Source organism: Macaca nemestrina, chromosome 7 (assembly GCF_043159975.1).
Source record: "Macaca nemestrina isolate mMacNem1 chromosome 7, mMacNem.hap1, whole genome shotgun sequence".
NCBI classification, from domain to species: Eukaryota; Metazoa; Chordata; class Mammalia; order Primates; family Cercopithecidae; genus Macaca; species Macaca nemestrina.
Genome location: NC_092131.1, coordinates 127,836,489 through 127,843,992, shown reverse-complemented (window position 1 = coordinate 127,843,992; position 7,504 = coordinate 127,836,489).

The following is a 7,504-nucleotide window of genomic DNA, read 5'->3' as shown; positions in this document are numbered from 1 at the left end:
TTGTGAAGCCTTCTAGATATTTTTTAAAAATTTTATTATTGAGAGAGGGACTCATTCCATTGTCCAGGCTGGAGTGCAGTGACACCATCATGGCTCACTGCAGCCTCCAACTCCCTGGGCTCAAGTGATCCTCCCAACTCAGCCTCCTGAGTAGCTGGGACTACAGGTGTGTGCCACCATGCCTGGCTAATTTTTACTTTTTTAAAGAGATGGGGTTGGGAGCAGTGGCTCATGCCTATAATCCCAGTATTTTGGGAGGCCGAGGCAGGTGGATCACCTGAGGTCAGGAGTTTGGGACCAGTCTGACCAACATGGTGAAACCCCATCTCGACTAAAAATACAAAATTAGCTGGGCGTGGTGGCACATGCCCATAATCCCAGCTACTCGGAAGGCTGAGGCAGGAGAATCGCTTGAACCCGGGAGGGAAGGGTTCCAGTGAGCTGAGATCGCACCATTGCACTCCAGCCTGGGCAACAAGAGTGCAAAAAAAAAAAAAAAGAGAGAGAGAGAGAGATGTGGTCTCGCTATAATGCCCAGGCTGGTCTCGAGCTCCTAGGCTCAGGCAATCCTACTGCCTCGACCTCTCAATGTGCTGGGATTACAGGTGTGAGCCACCATGCCTGGCCTAGAGTTTCTGTATAACTGTATAAGCAAAACCAAATATTTCTTCATACCTCCCCCTATTTTTCACAAAAGTTAGTATCCCATACACACTATTTTGCTCCTTTCTTTTTTTACCTAATGAAATATCCTGAAGACTTGTTTATTTCTTAATAAGCTCCCTCATTCATTGTTCACAGGTGCATAGTATTCCATTGCAGGATTAACCTACAATTCAAAATCCTCCTACCTCCTGTTGCAGAAATGCATAACATAGGAAGTTAGACTCACTCAAGTACCATTGTCCAGAGAAAGCCACTGGTAACAAGATGATGCATTTTTATCTGACTTTTTAAGAATAGTCATTATGGTTTATTACAAAAAATTTAAAGTAACATTTTTTAATTCTTTGTAAGTTTTTAATGATGGGGTTTAAAATTTTTTCTTATTTAAGGCTTAGGATGTATTTTAAATTTATACTTTATTTCTACATTTAATCCTATCATCAATGATTTATTCTTATAATGGTTTTCAAGTACTATGTGTAGAGGTTTATCACTTCTATATTCATTTTAACACATATAATTAAACATATAATTAAATGTATATTATATGTAAAAAAATTTTCCTGCATCCAAATACATTTTGAGGTTAAGGAGAGCATATCCTCATTAGAGGATGTCTAAGATTAAAGATCGATATGACTCATCGCAGGGGATCTCAGACTTCGGCTTGCATAAGAATTGACTAGGGATGCATAAGACACCCCCCAGCCCCACCACAGGATTCTGAGCTCAGTCGGTCTGATATCAGACCAGTCAGCTGCATTGGAGCAAGTTGATTCTGTTCCAGGCGTCTACAGTCCTGTTTGAGGAGCCCTGGTCAATGGGAAAGGAAGTTAAAACTACATCCTACACTGAAAATATTAAGGTTGTTGCAATTAATCATTAAACTTAGCTCTGAGGTTTCTGGCAGCTCAGACCAAAGTAGAACCAAAAGGATATAGTGTTCTTCTCCCTGCCAGAACAAAAGACCAGTTCTTCAGGAGACATAAATGTTTTCCTGGCATTAAATTCTAAGCAACATTTATCATGGGGGTCATTATTTGAGATACCCTGAGCTACACAATGGGCAGCATCTTCCTCAACAGCCCCACGGAAAACATAGACACAGTCGCCACTGTTTCTCTGCCGAAGTCATTGCCCATCCCCAAACCCAGCTCAGGACAAAATTCTGCAGGAAGCTCAGCCAATGTGAGCCAGAGGCATGAGAAGACTCGGGCTACCTCAGAGTGAAAGTACAGGCCTCTTGTGACACCATCAGAAAATCTGCATGGGGATGCTCAATGTGCCTGAGAGAACACGAAGGCACACCCCATACCTATGGTTTCTGAACTCAAGGGATGACAGGGTCCCTGTCCCTGACCATGCCCAGTGTGAAGGAGGCCTCTCACCTTACCTTAAGAAGCTCCCCGGAACAATGTGGCAGGAAGGAAAGGAGGACAGATAGCTGTTTCCCCATTTTCCCACCTAAAGCTTTGAGTATTTTCTGAACCTTCAGCAACTGGGGCCACTTTCTCATTAAGCATACAGCTCAGGGATTGGAACACGGTAAACACTCATGAAAGGAGGGGACAGTAACCAACATGTTCCTCATCCTGCTGTTCCTAGGATATCTTGAAAACCTCTAGAGTTCTATGGATTCCAAGGGACAGGTGGAAGTACATATGCCTAATATCCTAAACAAGGTACTCAACCCCGGTCCTGTGTGCTTAAAGTTAGGCAAGCCAAGACATTGTAAAGCCCATCCCTCCTCTCTCTCTTTGGCTCTCCCTCATTCCAAACTGGAGAATGACCTTGGACTCCTGATTGCCATCAGGATGTTCAGGAAACTATGTCACTGAGGCTAGAGCTAAGTTGGGATAGATGAGTGCATGCCTCTGGAGTGCATTCAGCTGATCAAATGAGGCCTGTGAACCAGGACAGATGCAAGAAATTATTGTTCCTCTAAGATGGATGAGACCTTGGAAATGATGGTGGAGATTGCTGGTTATACACCAAAATCCATCATCCCCTTCTTCCATAATGATAGAGTTGTAGCTAGTCATGTGGCTGCTCAGCTAGGGACTATGCTTCCCAGCCCCCCTTGCAACTAAGCATGGTCATGGGACCAGGTTCTCAACAATAGAGTGAACACATTATATGCCATTTCCAGGCCTGGCTCACAAAACCTTGGAAATGTGTGCCACTGTGCTCACTTCCCATGAGTCCAAACTCAGATAGGCTTGGGCCCCAGCTGCAACCAAGCAGATAAGTGCAATGCCCTAGAGTAGTGGTTCTTAATCTTTAATGTGCATCAGAATCACCTGCAGAAATTGTTAGCTCATAGATGGCTGGGCCCCAGCCCAAGAATCTCTGATTCAATATCTCTGTGGGTGAGGGCTAAGAATTTTCATTTCTAGTGTGCTCCAAGGTGATGCTGATGCTGTTGGTCCAGGGACCACACTTTGAGTAGCAAGTCCCTGAGTTACAACAGAAGGATGAGATGAAAATCACCTCCATCCCTGAATGACCACATGAAGCACAGCCTCTGTACACCCAGAATGTGCATCTTGGATTGATATATCAGACTGTCTTTTTTTAAAGCAACTGAGTTCTTGCTGGGTCTCTACGGTTCAGAGCACAACTTGACACTAATGAATACAGCAGTCATCTAGCCCACTCGTTTAAATACAGAAGGGGATGCTGGGGCCCAAGAGGAAAAGGACCTGCCGAGAATGGGAACACCAAGCCCCAGCTCCCAAATGGGAGCCTGAGCCCCGTGTGTAGATGTGGGAGCACTATAGTCTCTTTCACTAGGTGTGACAGGTAGAGTGATACCCCCCATTCCCTGGTCAAATGTCCATATTCTAATCTTTGGATCCTGTGAGTAGGTTAAATGATGTGGTACAGGGAAAACTAGATTGCAGACTAAATTTAGGTTGCCAATCAGCCGGCCTTTTAAAATAGAGAGGTTATAAAGGTTGGCCCAATGTAATCACAAGGGTCCTTAAAGGTGGGAGGAGGCACTATCATGCTGTTCTCATGATAGTGAGTGAGTTCTCATGAGATCTGATGGTTTTATAAGGGGCTTTTCCCCACTTTGTTGTTGTCCATGTCAGTGTGACACAATGTTAGAAAGACTCAGTTGGCCACTGGAGGCTTTGCCAAGGAATGCAGCAGCCTCTAGAAGCCAGAGGTGTCAAGGAAACAGATTCTTCCCTGGAACCTCCTGCAGAGAACACAGCTCCACCAGCACCTTGATTTCAGCTCTGTGAGCCCTCACCAGACTCCTGATGTCAGAACTATAAGAATATTAATTTGTGTTGTCTTAAACCACCAAATTTGTGGTAATTTGTTATGACAGCTATAGAAAACTCCTGTGTGAGGAAACTGTTCCCTGTGTGAGGCAGGTCTGACCCTTAGGCTGGGAGCCTTTGCCTCCTCCACCTCCCCCACAGCACCTGGCTCAGGGCTGGGTCCCGAGGGATGGGAGAGAGAGGACACACAATGTGAATAGGGACATAGGCATTTTTCCCCAAAACCAAAGAGAAGGAATGTGCTTGTATCACTCTTTGGGATGCACCCTGATATGATCCGGCTCTGTGTCCCCACCAAATCTCATCTTGAATTGTAATACAAATTGTAATCCCCACGTGCTGGGAGAGGGACCTCGTGGGAAGTGATTAGAACATGGGGGCAGTCTCCCCATGCTGTTCTCATGATAGTGAGTGAGTTCTCACGAGATCTGATGGTTTTATAAGGAGCTTTTCCCTGCTTTGTTCTGCACTTCTCTCTCCTGCGGCCATGTGAAGAAAGATATGTTTGCAATCTCCTTCTGCCATAATTGTAAGTTTCCTGAGGCATCCCCAGCCCTGCAGAACTGTGAGTTGATTAAACCTCTTTCTTTTATAAATTATCCAGTCTCAGGTATGTTCTTACAGCAGTATCAGAATGGACCAATACACACCTTAACTCTTGTAACTAAACCCTCACTCTGTCCGAGATTGAACCTAATTTAGGGCCCAGCCTGAGCCTTCACTCCACTAAACATTTTAGAAAAATATGTTGACCCCTCAGGGGGAAGCTTAGGGTGTGGGTGGCACGAACTAGCCCTACTCCCATAGTTCAGCTTATCAGGTCTTATCAAGGCCACTGCGGCCTTGCAGAGAGGCAGAGGCTGCTGGTGACAGGACAAGCTCCCAGGCAAGGGGGGAAGTGGGGAAGGAGGGTCCTGGGGGAAGGAGGGGAAAGGGTGAGAATGGAATCCAGGCTCCCACTGGAGCCCTCAGTTTTTGGAAATCTTCAGAAATGGCAGGCTGTGGGGGCAGCTTGCAGGCCCAGAAAGGGCATTTGGCCTCTGGGATGGAAGCCTCATTTATGACCAGGAACTCTGTAGGTCTGGAGGACCTAAGAGGTGGTCTAAGGACACTGCTGAGTGAAGGGTTGTGTAGTCGAAGAAGCAAATGTCTACCAGTGTGAGGGACTGATTTGAAATCTTCCCTGGGCCTCCCAGGTCCCCCATCTCCCAAAAGGAGCCCATCACCTCATTGACACTCTTCTCACAGAACTGCCCTGATCCCACAGTGAGCTGCAAGCCCTCACCAGGTGCTTTTACCCAGGAAGGCCTCCCTGACTCCCACCTTGCCTTGATCTGCATGCTCTGACCCCTTCAGCCTTGCCTTGCTGCATCTTCCTGCTCCCTGGGCCACACTCCTCTCTGTGACCCTAACAGGAGCATCCTGAGAACAGAGCCCTGTTTCTTCCTGAAAATAGGCACTTATGTTGAAGATGGAAGACCTGGAGGTAAAAAACAGTGGCTGAGGATGCTGCTGCAGGTGGCATTTGCTGGTAAACCATAAAAGCAAGTTAGGGGCTCAGGAACCCAGAGTCAAGTGCAGGAGCAGAAATTAGGAGCCCTGGGATGTAAACTCAGCCTTGACTCTGTCTCCCTGTGTGACTTTAGGCGAGTATTTTTACCTCACCTGCAGATCTTTACTTTCCTCATCTATAAAATAAGAATATTCATCCATACAAGTTCAACCATGGGGGATGATTTTTGGGGTAGGGCCTTGAAAATGTTAGGAATTCCGATTCAGCTTTCAAATTAGGAATACACAGAGGGAGCCAAGCCTGCACACCTGGTTGGATTTCCCATCCATTCTGGGCTAGAATGAGGGAAATTATGCCAAATAAGGGAAATGTGAATTAAACCCAATAATCCTACACTAAAGTAAAGTTCTGAGGCTTGAAGAGGCTGGAATGTTGTGGCCAAAAGGAGAGAACATTAGAAATGTGTGATCTATCCAACTGGCCAAACAGCTCTGGAGGGAAGAACTGCATGGAATGGCCCCTGAGAGCAGGCCAAGCATTGTTCAGACAGGAAAGAACCTAGCCTGTCAATCATTCACAATTTGGTGTGAATTGTGTGGCTGGTTTGTCCCTCCCCAAGGACTTACCTACTAGCTGGAACCCTCCAGGCAAATGCAAGATTCCGTCTCCTAGTAAAAGACTCTTGAAACTACCACCTTAACTGTGAAACTACCACCTTAACTGCTCTTTCAGCTTGACTCAAGCACCTCTGGATTCCAGGATGCTGGAATGGTCCATCATGGCCTTCCGACCAGGGTAAGCAGAGAATGCCCCCATGCCGGTGAGGTAGTGAGTTCCCCACCCTTGGGGAGTTCAAGCCTAGGAATAGCCTTCTGGAGCTTGCATTGACAGCATGCAGGCTCCCTTATATTTCTGAAAGGCTCAGATTCTAAGATTCTGTGTGAGGGACAAACAGGCAGGGACTGTAAAGCCCTATTCCCTTTCCCCAAAGGTGGGTGTCCCACAGGCCCCCTTGGACTCTCTGACCCCTTTGTATGAGGTGACATTGTTGGAGAACACCAGGCTGCAGGCCCAGCCCCTGGAACTTACTCTCCAGGCCCTCTGGAAAAGGAACCCGTGAGCAGCCCCCAACCAGGTTGCTGGTCTACACAGCCTTCCCCAGCCCTGCCCAGCCACAAGCCTGAGAATGAGTTCAGGTGCAGAAGAAGCCTCAGCCTGGGCATGCCTCTGCCCCATGCCAAAACTCTCAAACTGCAGGTGGCACATTTTTCTTCCTTTGGAACCAGAAGGAACTGGCAGCTTCTCTACCATTCTGGCACTGTTTGGATGAGGATTCGTGCCAGAAAGGGCTGGGGTAGACGGAAGAAGATGAGAAGGGCAGGAAACTAGGAAGGAATTAACATTTAGAGAGCTCCTCCTCTGTGCTCAGAACTGTGGGGGCACTTTGCAAGCATTTGTTCATTCTTTCAATTATGAATTCATTCACAGATTACTTCTACAGATACATAGTGAACATCCACCACATGTTAGGCCTGGTCCTTTGAGGACCTGCCTTTGAGGAATCCACAGGATAACAAATGCTATGAAGTTTACTTCATTTATTTTTTTTTCAAAATCTCTGGGAGCAGTGTATTATTTCTCCCACATTACAGATGAAGAAAGGGAAGACCAGAGAGGTAAAGCAACTGACCTAAAATTATACCATTTTATGTGGCAAAGGTGAGAAGCAGAACTTGGTTTTCAATTCTGTTACTACCATCCCTTCCTACTGTGTGTCTGTCTTTTTCTGTAAAATGGGAGTGCAGCTCCTTCTCTGCAAGGTGCTGATGAAGATTAGATACAGTGCATGTTAACCACTGCATGACGTGAGTACTCAATAAGTGGTTCATGATGCAGAGTCTCTTGTGGCTCCAAGCCCTCTAGTCTCTCACTTCCTCACATGGTTTTTGGAGACAGGCTGCTATAGAGCTGGACTTAGGAGTTGGGAAAGGAAGGAAGCAATTAAGAGTTTGGGAAAGCCTGGGTCCTGTGG